Here is a 15,057-nt window from a genome sequence, read left to right on the forward strand (position 1 = left end):
GATTTTTGACAAATACAGTTTCTATTCTTTTGGAGTTCATGGTATAAAAGACAATACTGAGATCTGTTTCATAGGTAGACAGACAGGTGAGAGATACACACACATACACACAGAGGTATTCTGAAGGCAGAATAAAAATGTTTCTATCAAGAGCTAATTCGTGAAAATATGAAGCAATTTATGAGCACGATGAGACATAAATTCATTTTAGATAAGTGTGAGTTAGCCATTTTTGAATCTTGCACATGGGCCAATAGATTTTGATTAAATTCAGTTACCTGTGTTGACTAATTTTGTTTTATCTTTGAAGTATAATTTTATTTTTCAAAGTTACTCAGACCAGAGTGAGGGGCCAATTAGCAGAGACCAGTGGCACAGTTCACCCAACATTTACAAGTCTATTTCTTCAGAGAACTCCCCGTGGTTTTAATGGTTCCAGCAGTAGCTCTAGAATCAGTGATTATCTGGGAGGCTTCTCTGTATTTTGAGTCTTTACTCTCTCCAGATCAGCATCCTCGGTCAAACTGCATTAAAACCACCTGGAGTGCTTATAAATAAAGATTCCTAGGCCAAAATCCAGTCCTGTAAATCATACAGATGGGACCTCAGATGATTGCTATCTACACCAAACCACTGCTTTAGATCCTACACTCTTATTCCTCAAATTCTATGCCTCCTTATTACTTCTGCTGTCTTAGTTCACATATCTAGCTTGGCTTCCACAATAGTTTTAATTTGTCTTCCAATTATCTTCTTTACTATAGTAAAAATGAACTAAATAAAATTCAAATCTTACAGTATGAGATCCTACATAAAATCCTACAACAGGTCCCTATTTTCTATGGAATAACTTAGTCTCTTCACTAAGACATATAAGCTCTTGTCAGCATCCTCTCTTGCCTCATGCACTTAGTTACCTGCTGCATGCCCCAGCCACACAAAAGACTTGCAGTTCTCTGAAGACATGGGCTGTGGCACTGCTCCAGGCCTTCATTTCTGCTCTAGCATTTATCTAGAACGATCTTCTCTCAACCCTCTCCTAGCTCTCCAAATACCTAATTATCTTTGATATAACGGCTCAAGAATTACCTCTTCTGTGATGACTTTCCTAATCTACTCCATTTTTTGTGACTGCATCTCCCTCCAATCTGTATTTACTTTGACGATGGCACTTATAACACTGCGCTACAGTATTCGTTGACATGTCTGTCATTCCTTTGAAGGTACAGGCTATCTCATACTACTCTTGGTATCTAAAGGAATGTATTAATGTCTTTCAGAATAAATGAACGAACCCATGAACTGCACAACAAAGAGCCTAAATTTGTTCCCAAACTAAATGTACAGCTCAAGAATTGGCAGTGTCATCTTTCTTTTGACAATGAATATCTTATCAAGAGTTTCAAAGATCACAAGAAAAATGAAACAACTTGAAGTTTCCCATGTGAATGGACTCAATCCAATTTGACTAATAAATACTAAAACTGGAAGAAGCTCACCAAATGTTCCTTCCTTCCAATATATGGAGATTTTTAAAAATGGAGAAAGATATAAATTAAACAAATATATTTGTCATATATATATCTCAGGGTAAATTTGAGTAAATGAACAATCTATCACAAATGTAACTAGTCTTTCTGAAAGCTATTTTATTTAATTGGTTGATTTAATTTTCTAGCAAATGAAATCTGAAAATACTATCCCTAAGAACAAACACTTGCTACAAAGCCCTTCTCTTACCTAAACCTCATTTATTTCAATTAATTTTCATCATTTCTTCTCTCATTCTACAATGTGTTTTGGGTATTTTACAGATTTATTTCCAGGTTGCTGTTCAAAGATCAAACAAAAGTTTGAAGACTTTCAATTCCACCATATAAAGCAATGTAAAAATCAATGGTTGCCTTCATGTGTTGCTGGTGAGAATGTAAACTGAAACAGCCACTTTGAAAAACAATTTAGTAGATTCTTAAAGTATTAAGTGGAAACTAAGTATAAGAGTTATCAATATTACTCTTAGGAACTTACTCAACAGAAATGAAAATGCACATCCACATAAAGACTTATACATAAATGTTCACAGCAACATTATTCGGAGTAGTCAAAAAGTGGAAACAGTTCAGATGTCCATGAATTAGTGAATGAATTTAAAAAATGAGAGTATATCCATACGATGAAATACTATTCAACAATAACACAAAGTAGAATACTGAAACATGCTACAATCTAATGAACCTCAAAAAACATGCTAAGTGAAAGAAGACAGACATGAAAGTACTCATATCATGTGACTTAATTTATATGAAGTGCCTACAAATGGCAAATTTATAGATACAGAAAACAGAGTAATGGTTACCTGAGACTGGGGAGTAGGAGCAGAAACTGACTACAAACAGTCTTGAGGAAATTTTTGGGAGTGATTGGAATGATTTAAAACTGGATTGTTGTGATAGTTGCACAACTCTACACATTTACAAGTAATCGTTAAAGTGTACAGTTACAATGGGTGAATGCCATAGTGTGTAAAATATACCTCAATAGACCTGTAAAAATGGTTGAAATTAGTAGTTTGTTACTTTCATATTTTTATTTTAGTGATATTACAGTTTCAAAAACCTTTTCCAGGTCATGTTAAAGAAAGTCTTTAATCTCAGAATCTAGATTTTAAGTCAGTTTCTTTCCTCTTTCATGAACCTTCACCTTTATACCAGTGAAGACATATTTAGATTGTAAAAAAAAATTTCTCCTTAAAACTAATTTAGCTCTGATGACATCAGCTGTATTTGCAGTGCACCTGATTAAGGCCATGATACTAATTAAATTCTTGAATGATTTGAAATTCAAATTACCAGACTTGGTTTAGTAATAGGCATTGCTGCCTGGTTCCATAACAGTAGAAGAAATAGCCAGACTCCTCTTAAGTAACAAAATGCTCTTGAGTCTAACCTGAATCTAATGGGAAATAATATTAACTATGAATGACAAAGACTTACATATTTCATATTAACATTTCATTAATACAAGCAGCTTTTTTCTAGGTGGCTCACATCCATGTGAATACATTGAGAAGTGCTCTGGTAGAGTGGAAGGACCCCAAGCTTTGAAGTTAGACTGATTTTAAATTCTGCCTTGTCAGTTACCAGTGGTGTGATCTTTGGCTAATTATTTAGTTTTTCTGAGCCTATATATCTTCATCTATAACAGGAGATTTGTTTATCTATCTCAAAGGATTTGGGGCTAATTAAATGAGACCACTTACATCACTGGGCCTAGTATACAAAAGGCACTTAAGAAATGGAATCTAGGATAGCTTATGTAAGGTGAGGAGTCTTGACTCTCCATTCATTCAACAACTATTAACTGAGTGCCTACAATTCATTTATCCCTTCAATTCAACTAATGTTTATTGAATACCTACTATATTCTTTGTAGCATACTTAGTGTTCAGGATACATTAATGAATTAAAAAAAAGACAAAAATCCACATCTTAGTAAAGCCTACTTAGACATAATAATAATAATTAATAATAATAATAATAATTTTATGATATGTTACAAAGAAGTATGTCTTATGGAAAGAAAGAACAAAGTAGGGTAAGGGGGAATCTAAAATGATATAGATGGGGAAAGGATGAATTTTAATTTAGGTTGGTGAGAGAATGGCTTATTGTGTAAGTAAAAAATGACCTAAGCCTTAGAAGAGATGTGGAGCGAACTGACCTCCTGCAGATTTCTAAGGAAGAGACTCATAGGCCAAGTAAACCACCAGTATACAGGTCCCCAAGTAGAATGTACCAGACAACTTCAAGAAATATCAGGGAGGCCAGTTACTGTGCCAGCCACCAGATATAGAATGGTAAATTGAATAATCAGAACTATGTTCAAATTCTGCCTGTCACTTGCTAGTTCTATGATCTTAGCTAATCATTTAATTTCTCTGAGCTTATATCCATTTCATTTATAAAATGAGATTTGAACATCTGTTTTAAAGGATTATCTGTCCCAAAGAATTAAAAAAGTCATTTTCCCCAGTCAACCCTGAAGCTAGAATTTGTAGATTGTACTTCAGCAGAATAGGAACTACTGTTTTATTTTTGTCTGGTTCTGATCCATTTGGTTGCTATTGCATCCTCTTACACTGAACTTATTCTAATACTCCAGCACTACTGGTGGGGCAGTAAGGAGATTAAATTGACTGAAATAGAAAGATGAGAGAGATAAGCATTAATTTATTCATTCATCCAATAGATATTGAGCTCCTACTATGTTCCAGGCACTTATTGCATGGAGAAGAACAATGCAGAATATGGTAAAGAGTTTTAAATACTAGAACAGTACTAAATTTATATCTCTATCTCTATCTCTATCTCTATCTCTATCTCTATCTCTATCTCTATCTCTATCTCTATCTCTATATCTATATCTATATCTATATCTATATCTATATATGTGTATGTGTGTGTGTATATATATATATACACATATGTATATATATATATGTGTATATATATATATATATATATCTGTGTGTGCATGTAAACTTATAGTTTCTTCTCAGAATCTGTGCACCAAAGTTGATTCAGATATTTATGGAATTTTTATCAGCAACTTCTGGTAAATTGTGGGTTGGAGGTTGAGAGAACAAGAAAGGGACATGGTGACTCCTTCAACATTAGTCTTCTCAAATTTTTCTCTTATTGTCTCTGGCTGGCTATGATGTTATGGAAAGAATACTGGATTCAGATTCATAAGACCTCAGTTTGACAACTGCTCCTTCAGGTTTTAGCTGGGTATTTGGGTTTGACCTTTAACTCTATTAGCTTCATTTTTCTCATTTATATGAGGAAAATAAAATCTCTATTGCATCTGCTGCTCAAATATCAAAGATCAAATGAAGAAATGCATTTGAAATCATTTGATAAACTATAAAACTAAACAAGATGAGGTGTGGTGTTGGTCATTGCTGAAAAAGAAAAAAAGACTGATGAGACTGGGAAATGGTCAGGTGTCTATTGTTAAAAAGAATAATTTGGGGGTATTATTCCACAGAGTAGACATGTAAAATAACTAATTTTTTTGTGTGCACATTAGTTAATTTTGTTTTGCTAGGGGCTCAGATGGGACTCTGATGGATGTGCCATCCATAACAGAGTCAAGAAAACAATGTGATTCCATACTGTGACCCTTCCAGGAATGAACTAAAGGAGATAGGCTAGTAAGAGGCACAGGCTTGGCAGACGATTTCAAAGGAAACCCTGCTGAGGCCTAGAAAGTGGGATAAGTAGAGAAAGTCCCCTTTTTTTTCTAAAAAAACTGTCAGGTTTACTTTCGACCCAGCTTTCTGGTCCTCTGTGCTTTACATTTTAGGCATGTAGGAATATAGTCACCCAGTGGGAAATGGTGGTGCTGTACCCTTCTTTCCAAGCTCAGCAAGCCCATCTGGGCTAGCTGAGAGTGAGAAGGAAAAAGGTGGTATACATTTCAGTAGGAGAAAAACACTTTTAAGAGTCAAACTTAAGGCTAGTTTTTGGAGAAAAGAGAATTATTCAGAAGAAAGGCAGCCAGATGCTCTGTAAATCATGTGTCTCATTGTAGCATAAATTGAGCATGGGCAAGAAAGAGTCACTGAATCTTAAGAATTATCGCACCTCATAACTCAGGCAAAACATAGATTCCCTTGTATCTCTGCTTATACATTGGTTTTACTCTCCACACTGTAAGCTGCTCCTAAACAAGACCGAGGTTTTGCATTGTTTTGTTGTTGTTGTTGTTTGTTTGTTTGTTTGTTTAATCTCCAGGACTCACTCCAGCACTTGGCATTTCACAGTTGCTCTTTATATGTGATTAAACAGAATGGTTGCCCTGGCCCTTTCTACACACCAAGACTTGCTAGGAAAGACAATCCTTGAGTCTTTCACAAGTAACTTACCTCAGTGTTCCATAATCTTTAATATTTGAAGAAGATTTTCATTTGGTTAAAAAATTTTAAAAATTCTCCCCTTTGGTAACTGTTCATTTTGATTGTGCTCATAACACTATCAATGGGTTAGAAGCGGATCAGCAGGCAAATAAATTATGGACTCTTTCTATAGGCAGTGCTTCCTAGGGGCACTGTGGCAGGCTCAGGTTCGCTGTAATGGTTTGCAGGCAGTTTCTAAGATATGAATGGTTCTAAATTTCTTATAGTGGTAAAATGTGTAAAATCGGATTGATAATTATTTAGACAGCTTCACTTCTATTTGAACATACATTGTATGGCTTTGTTTCTAAACTACATGAATTCTGTAATGACTATTTGGGTATCTGAAACTTTTTGAAGAGCACCCACTACCAGAGTGTCCTGAGGCAGCTACATATAACTCACTTCCTCCTGACCTTACCATTAAAATGTCCTGGTATTGGTTCAATTATTATTATTATTATTCTTTAAATAATACTTTCATTTTTCAATTATAGTTGGCATATAATACTATATTAGTTTCAGGTGTACAACATAATGATTAGACATCTATAGAACTCACAAAATGATCACCCCAATAAATCTTATACCCATCTGACACCATACATAGTTATTACAATATTATTGACTATATTCCTTATGCTGTACTTCATATCTCTACGACTATTTTGTAACTACCATTTTGAACTTCTTAATTCCTTCTCCCTTTTTCCTCTACCCTCACAATCCCCTTCCCATCTAATAATCCTCAAAATGTTCTCTGTGTCTGAGTTGGTTTCTGTTTCTTTTCATAAAATTTATTTTTATTTTTTTTGAATTCCACATGTACATGAAATCATATGGCATTTGTGTTTTTCTAACTTACTCCACTCAGCACAATATCCTTTACATCCATCAAGGCGGTATCTTTTTCTATCCCCTTCCTTTTAGTTTGCGTGTGTCTTTTAATATGAAGTGAGTCTCCTGTAGGCAGCATGTGTATGGGTCTTGTTTCCTTATCCATTCAGCCACCTTTTCTTTTGATTGGAACATTTAATTCTTTTTCATTTGAAGTACTTGTTGATAGGTATGCAGTTATTGTTATTCTTTATTCATGTGTTTGATACGTATATTTTTCTTTTTCTTAAAAAAAGTCCCTCTAACATTTCCTGTACTACTGACTTGGCACTGATGAACTCTTTAAGCTTTTTTCTTGTCTGAGAAGTTCTTTATCTGTCCTTCGATTCTAAACGATAGCTTTGCTAGGTAGAGAAATCTTGGTTGTAGGTTCATCACTTTGAATATTTTGTGCCAAGCCCTTCTGGCCTGAAAAGTTTCTGTTGAGAAATCAGCAAATCAGCTGACAGTCTTAGGGGAGCTCCCTCGTAGGTAGCTAACTGCTTTTCTCTCACTGCTTTTAAGATTCTTTCTTTGTCTTTAACCTTTGGCATTTTAATTATGATGTGTCTTGGTGTGGGCTTTTGGTTTCATATTGTATGTGACTCTCTGAGCTTCCTGGGGTTGTATGTCTATTTCCTTTACCAGGTTAGGAACATTTTCTATCATTATAGGTTTATATCTTAAAATGGGTTTTTAATTCCTTGCTCTCTCTCTTCTCCTTTTGATATCCTTATGATGTGAATGTTGGTATGCTTGTTGTTGTCCCAGAGGCCCCCTAAACTATTCTCATTTTTCTGGATCCTTTTTTTGTTGTTGCTGTTTCAACTGGGTGTTTTCCGCTACCATATTTTCTAAATTGCCAATTCGATCCTTCACTTCATCCATTCTGTTGATTCCTTCTAAAGTACTCTTCATCTCAGATATTGTATCCTTCATTTCTGACTGTTCTCTTTTCTGTTTTCCATCTCCGTTTTTGTGTTTTTTATCTCTTTGTTAAAGTTCTCATTGAGTTCATCTACTCTTCCCTAAGTTCATTGAATGTCCTTATAACCAGTGTTTTGAACTCTACATATGGTAGATTGCTTGTCTCCATTTTGTTGAGTTCCTTTTCTGGAGCTTTGTTCTGTTCTTTTATGTGAGACATGTTTCTTTGTCTCCCCATTTTTGGCTTCCCCGAGTGTTTGCTCCTAAGTCTCCTGGTCTTAGTAGAGTGGCCTTATACAGTAGGTTTGCAGTGGGTCCCAGTGCACAGTCTTCCCTGGTCACCTGAGCCAGATATCACTTTTATGGGTTGTGTGTGCCCTCCTGTTGCAGTTGAGCCTTGATTGCTATTTGCCCATCAATGGGAAGGATTGGCCCTAGGGCTGATTTGTTGTTATGACTGGCCGTGGCCAGTGGAGGAGCTGTTGTGCAGGGGCTAACCCTACAAAGCAGGATCTACTTTAGCAGGGCTCTGGTGACTGCCTTGTCTGCCTTTTGGATGTGTTGCCTTCAGATGTGACCCCAGATGTTGCTCAGTCTCAGGCCAAGGCCAACCAGTGGGTATGTAGGCCATGGCCTTCTGTGAGGGGCCCTGCCATAGGCCAAGTTCAGCTGTAGGCTGTGTCCTGCCCGGAGCTATCTGGCATGAGCCACCAAACAATCTGCAGATATGGGCACCGCCACATTGGACTTCAAAGTGCCTCAAGAGGCCAAGCCACAAACAAAATCACTGCAACTAGTGCTGGGCTTGGGGCTGTTCAGCAAGAAGTAGAGGGCACGCCAAGGCCAGATGCTGCTTGTTTAGGTTTTGTGAACCTTTGAGAGATTTTGGAAAAGTCCGCAGCATGAGCCAAGACTGGCCATTTGTATGGAAAATCCACTGGAAGTGGCTTGGGTGGGCCCGCACATTGGGAGGGGCAGGGTCTCAGGGAATCATCTGGGCGAAGGGACCAGTGTTAATACATTGATGGAGACTAAGATATGGTGCCTAACTTGGTCTCTAAGCCATTTCAGGAGAGGGATCAACAAAGTAACAATGAATTCTGCCAGCACGTTTTTCTGGGAGAAGGCTGTCCCTCCAGCCCTCATCCTGAAGCCAAACAAGTCAGTTTCTCCCATATGTCCTTGGTGCCTTTCGAGCTGCTGCCCTAGAGCTAGACCTCAGAGAGAGTGACTCCGTCACTGAGGAAGTCCACACATGGGCCCTTTAAGAGGAAAGTCTGTGACTCCCTTAGCCCCTTGTCTCACTCAGCCACAATTTCTGCTAGTTTTCACAACCAGAAGTTGTGGAGACTTCTCTTCCTGGCACTGGAATCCTAGAATGGGGAATTCAGTGTGGAGCTGTGTGCGGAGAAAGAAGGATGGCTGTCATCAGGCTCCCTCCTCTCACCCATAGCTAACTTCTGAATGGAAGAAAGTCTATACTTCTTCCCCTATGTAACCATGTGCCTGGTACGCAGGTATGGGCTCCCACCATCTGGCAGTGTGCTACTATTGTTTAACCTTTGTATAAAAGGCGCCACCACCATGTGAGGGGGTGCCATGTCCTTGTTTGATAATACTGCCACCCTGTGAGTTGGGAGTTGCCCTTTCTGGAATAAAGAGCTACCTTGCAGTTGTCTACAGCTCCCTGCATTTTCTTTCAACTGCCTGAGTCTCACGCCTCTCACCTCAGAACCACAAATCTGCAGCAACACATTTGGTGTAGTCAGGAGCAGGATTCCCAGGCAAGGGAGCTGTCCGCCCACCAGAGGACGGGAGGGACATGTGGCCCCCACAAAGTACGTGGTATCCTGTGACATCTCTATTAATGACTTGGACCCCACCTAAGCCTTACGTGAAACGTATACATGAAGTGTATAGAGGGGAGAAGCCATGAGGAGGGGAACAGAAGTGTCTGTGTGATAACGCCCAGACCCCTGAGGGCTGAGAAGAAAAAGAAAGGCCCTGGGCAGGGTCCTGTTTGGGTGACCAGAACACAAATGTGGACTGATTTGCTAGCTGTAGGAGTTGATCAAGACAAGATAGACTGCCACCCTAATGCAGTGTTGCTAGAATTGTGGTGGCAGCAATTCAGGTGTGGGCAGAAGCCTCCCACTGAAAGAGTTAGACCTGTGGCCCTGAAGGACTTTTTGAAACCCTAGAATGCTCTATTGACCCTATATGATTAGGGAGAATGCTGAGGTACCTGTTTGGAGGGGATAGGTGGAGACCGGAGGTGGTATGTGAACTTGGCAATCCACTGGTCCACAAACAACATGCAAAGAATCCTAGCACAGGTAGATATTGGGGCCAATTGCAGTCTTATCTGGGGAATCCAGACAGATTCCTAGGACCAGCCACTTATGTAGACGGCTATGGGGGAAAGACTGTTAAGACCAAAGCTGTGATTTTGCCTCTTGGAATAGGAAGTTTGCCTCACATCTATAAAAAGCGCATCTTTCTCCAGTGCTGGACTATATCCTAAGGGTGGATGTGTTGCAAGGGCTCAATCTGCAGACCTCTGCTGGTGAATTCCATCTGTGTGTCCAAGTGGTGAAGACTGTAGTGCGGGGACATACTCATCACTCACCACAGAAGGTGCCAGCACCAAGGTGTATTGTCAATGTTAAACAATATCGCTTGCCTAGTGGACATGATGAAATCGGGGCTATAATTCAGGAATTGGAGAAAGCTCATATTGTGCACCCCACCCCAGCCCTGTGCGGCCAGTGAAGAAGCCTGATGGCTCATGGAGAGTGACAGTGGACTATCAGGAATTGAATAAAGTGACTCCCCCACTGCATGCAGCAGTACCATCCATCAATGGTCTAACGGATGAACTAACTACAAGGCTGGGAATGTATCACTATGTCTTGGATTTGGCTAATGCTTCTTTCTTTTAAGATTTAGCTCCCAAAAGTGAAGACCAATTTGCCTTCAAGTGCGAAGGAAGACAATGGACTTTTGTGGTATTACCCCAAGGCTACTTACATAGCTCAACAATTTGCCATGGGTTGGTAGCCCGGAATTTGGCAACCTGGACCCAACCAGCAATGGTAGAATTGTTTCATTATATTGATGATATCATGTTAATCTCTGCTTCCCATACATATATAGAGCAAGCAGCACAGGTGCTATTGAAGTATCTGAAAATATGTGGCTGGGTAGTAAATGCAACCAAGGTTCAGGGACCTGGCTTATCTGTCAAATTCTTGGGTGTTGTCTGGTTGGCTAAAATGAAAGTTATCCTTGTTCTATAATTGATAAGATACAAACATATCCATGACTCACTACAGTTAAAGAATTGCAGAGTTATGTGGGCCTTTTGGAGTACTGGAGAGTGTGCCCCACCTAGCATAGCTAGCAGGGCCATTGTATGGCCTGATTAAGAAGGGAGCTACTTGGGAGTGGGAGCTACTTGGAACTGGAATGAAACATCACAGAAGGCATTTACCGCCACCAAGCGGGTGTGCAGCAAGCCCAAGCCCTATAAGTAACAGATCCCGGTAAACGCTTTGAACTGGAAGTGCATGTAACAGCAGAAGGATATGGCTGGGACCTATGGCAATGTTCAGAACAAATTAGGACTCCAGTAGGTTTTTGGTCCCAATTATGGAAAGGAGCAGAGAGCCAGTACTCACTAATAGAGAAGCAATTAGCAGCTGTATATGTGGCCTTACAGTCTACTGAGGCAGTGAGTGACTGGCATGGCCAAAGTGTAGGTGCATACCACTTACACTATACAAGGATGGTTACACACATGGATACAGGCCCCCAAAACAGGGGTGGCCCAAACCCCTATCCTGTATAAATGAGGTGCCTATCTGGAACAATGGAGTACCTTAGCTGCTAGCCCTCTGGCCATGGAATTACAGATAGTTTTAGGCCCAATTGAGTTTACCACTGACAATACTGGATGCTGAAGTTCCTACAAGTTTAGAAATGTCCCCTTACAGAGAAGGGAAGCCACCCATACCCACTGATGCATGGTACACAGATGGGTCCATTAGGAAGCAGGGAGCCAAGTGAGTAGCTATAGATGTGAAGCCAGTTACTGACCACATTTGGTATGATACAGGTACGGGCCAAAGCAGCCAATGGGCTGAACTGCAGGCTGTATGGATGGTTATAGCCCATGAAGATAGCCCCTTGACTATTTGTACTGACAGTTGAGCAGTGTTTGAAGGCCTAATATGGTGGTTGACTATATAGAAAAGGCAAACTGGCTAGTGAGCCATAGACCTTTATGGAGACAAGCCATGTGGCAAGACCTATGGGAGAAAGGACAAGACAAAGACATAACTGTTTATCATGTTACGGGTTGTGTCCCCTTGGTGACTCCAGGAAATGACAGGCAGCCTCCTGTCACTGATGTGGCACTCTGGCTCCACAGACGATTGCAGCGTATGGGTGCCAAAACTATGTGGACAGTGAAGCAACAATGGAACTTTCTCCTGAAGTGGGAAGATGTCACAGATGCCTGTGTCAAGTGTCCAGTGTGCTGACAGGATAAGCCGCATCCTCTCCACATAAAGTGGGAGCATGCCCAAGTAACAAGGGGAGTAACGAGTAACTATCACATAGTAGATAGATTATATAGGACCTCTTCCAAAGGCTCAAGGGACATCGTATGCCCTTTATGGCATGGACACGACTACCAGGTTGTTGTTTGCATGGCCCTGTGTGGCCGCATAGGCAGGCCTAACGTCTACTGGGCACTAGGTCTTAGCTCTCCTAGGAGGTGGAGCCTGCCTTCTAGTGGCATGTTGTTGTTTCCTGTATTGTTGTGGCCTGTGGGTACAGAGCTCTGCACTCCTGCTGCTATCACATACCAAACCTCCATAGGTGTACGGAAAGAACCCTGAAGGAGTGGAGTGTGTGGAGAAAGGAAGATAATCATAGTCAGGCTCCCTCCCACATCTGTAGCTAACTTCCGAGAAGAAGAAACTCAGCACGTCTCCCCTTATGTAACCATGTGCTCAGTATACATGTGTGTGCTCACATTATCTGACAGTGTGCCACTGTTGTTTAACCTGTGTATAAAAGTTGTTGCTGCCATGCGAGGGGGTGCCATGCTCTCGTTGGATAACACTGCCTCCCTGTGAGGTGGGGTGTGCCCTTGCCAGAATAAAGAGCTACGTCGCAGTTGTCTACGGCTCCCCGTGTTTTCTTCCAACTGCCCAAGTCTCATACTCCTCACCGTGGAACTGTGAATCTGCAGCAACACAGTCTGGGACCCCTCGCTCTTCTGAGGGACCTCTGCAGCTGAGATGTTTCTTCTGATTTTCAATCGCCACATGAGTATGGGACCAGCCCATTTTTTGTCTCTGCCTCTCCTACCAGTCTCACAGAGGTAGCCTCTTCTGTGTGTCCCCAGTTGTAGGACTTCTGTTCAGCTAGACCTTAGACGACTCCTAATGATGACTATTCTGTAGTTTAGTTGTAATTCTGATGTGGTTGTAAGGAGAGGCAAGCATAGCATTTACTGTCTCTGCCATCTTGACTGGAAGCCCCTATCTTTACATTTTAAAGTCAGATATTATGTGTTCCTAAATAGAAAATGATCAATTTTATTGGGAGATTTTCAATTTAAAAAACTTAATAATTTCATTATTAAGTCTCAAATAGAATCTCCCAAATTCTTTCCAACATATCCCAGTTATGCAATTGTTATAATTTCCTGTGTGAATGGCATGAAAAAGGTAGATCGACACTGCTATAAATTATGCTTGTTGCAATTATTCACCCTGGGAGATTGATTTTAAGTGAAAAGAATGTTAATATTGGTGGAAGGGATATGTTAGAGGAATCCAAAATGTTACATTTTCATTTTTTAAGTTCTATTTATTAAGATAATGAAATAAAGATGGCAAATTTAACTTAAAGATATTTCGTAATGGTGGCCAGTGTCTGACGGGATTTGATTTATTTCTGCAGATTCACACCTTGCCAACTGAATCGCCCTTGCTTCTTTCAGGAGAGACAGGGTTGAAAGAGTCAGCAGGAACTGAAAAGGTAAATGTTACTACATCTAGTTTGCTATACTAAGAAATTGAACAAGGATTGACAAATTCCAAAGTGTCACAATCATACAATTCATACAATTTATTAAATAACATTTAAATGAAAAGTAAATAACCCTACTATTTAAAAATAATTGAGTGTTTTTATATTGAATGGAAACATTTAAATTTCATTTCTATTTAATAAAAACATCCAATACAAGAGGAAAAAACACAAATGGATCTGAAACTGACCTTAAATTACTCTTCCAACATTCTGGAAGTGTGTACTAGGGGTGCCACCCTTTCATTTGAGTGGCCATGGAGAATGGTCAGTGCTGAGAAAGTGCACTTGTAACTTTGAATGACCCTCTCTATCCCCCACATTCAGGAAGGGAGTAGGAAACATGGCATGAACTCGGTGGTCTCAGGAGTAAGGTTGCCATATTTAGCAAATAAAAATACAACACATGCAATATTTGGAATGTACTTATACTAAAAATGGCTTATGCTTTATCTGAAATTCGGATTTAATTGGACATTCTGTTTTTATCTGGCAATCCTACTTAGGAGGGAGTAGGGGGGTTAGAGATCTGGGAAAACATTAAGAAGCAGGTCAAAAGTAGTGAGTGAATATTATAGTAGGAAAATGGAGATACCAATATCATTTCTATATCATGTACTTAGAATGAGACTTGCACAGGACTGCTAAGGACACACAGGAGCAAGGTGCTGGTCAGAGAGGGCTTCAGATGATAGCAGTACTGATTCTTAAAGATCAGAAATAACCTACAAAAAGAAGATGGTGGGGGCTGACAAGGCGCAGAGAGGGTGAAACTGTTAGACAGGACAAAGGTCTCAAGATTTAGGCAGTTCTTACTAAATGCTATTTTTGCTAAATGTTAAAATGTAGCACAATATTTTGCAGACATAGCTGTAAATAGGATAAGCTTGACTGGGAACCTAACAAGATAAGTGTAGCCAACTGCAAAGAAGAAATCAACATGTAATTAACCAAAGAGTGTACTACTCAATGACTAAGTTCCTCTTCAGGAAGACAGAGGTTTGGTTGTGAATCCCCCCACCCCAACTCTTTTACTTGCCACAAGTAATAAAGCTATCTAACAACAAACACCTCTTATTCTTGAATGGAACACCTTAAGTTCAGTTACAAAACAACTCCAATATCTGTCTCCAGGAAGCCTTTCTGGTCTCACCTGGAGGGAATTCATCCTTCCCATCTCTGTGCTCTTA

This window comes from Pteropus vampyrus, unplaced genomic scaffold (genome assembly GCF_000151845.1).
Source record: "Pteropus vampyrus isolate Shadow unplaced genomic scaffold, Pvam_2.0 Scaffold528, whole genome shotgun sequence".
Classification (NCBI taxonomy): Eukaryota; Metazoa; Chordata; class Mammalia; order Chiroptera; family Pteropodidae; genus Pteropus; species Pteropus vampyrus.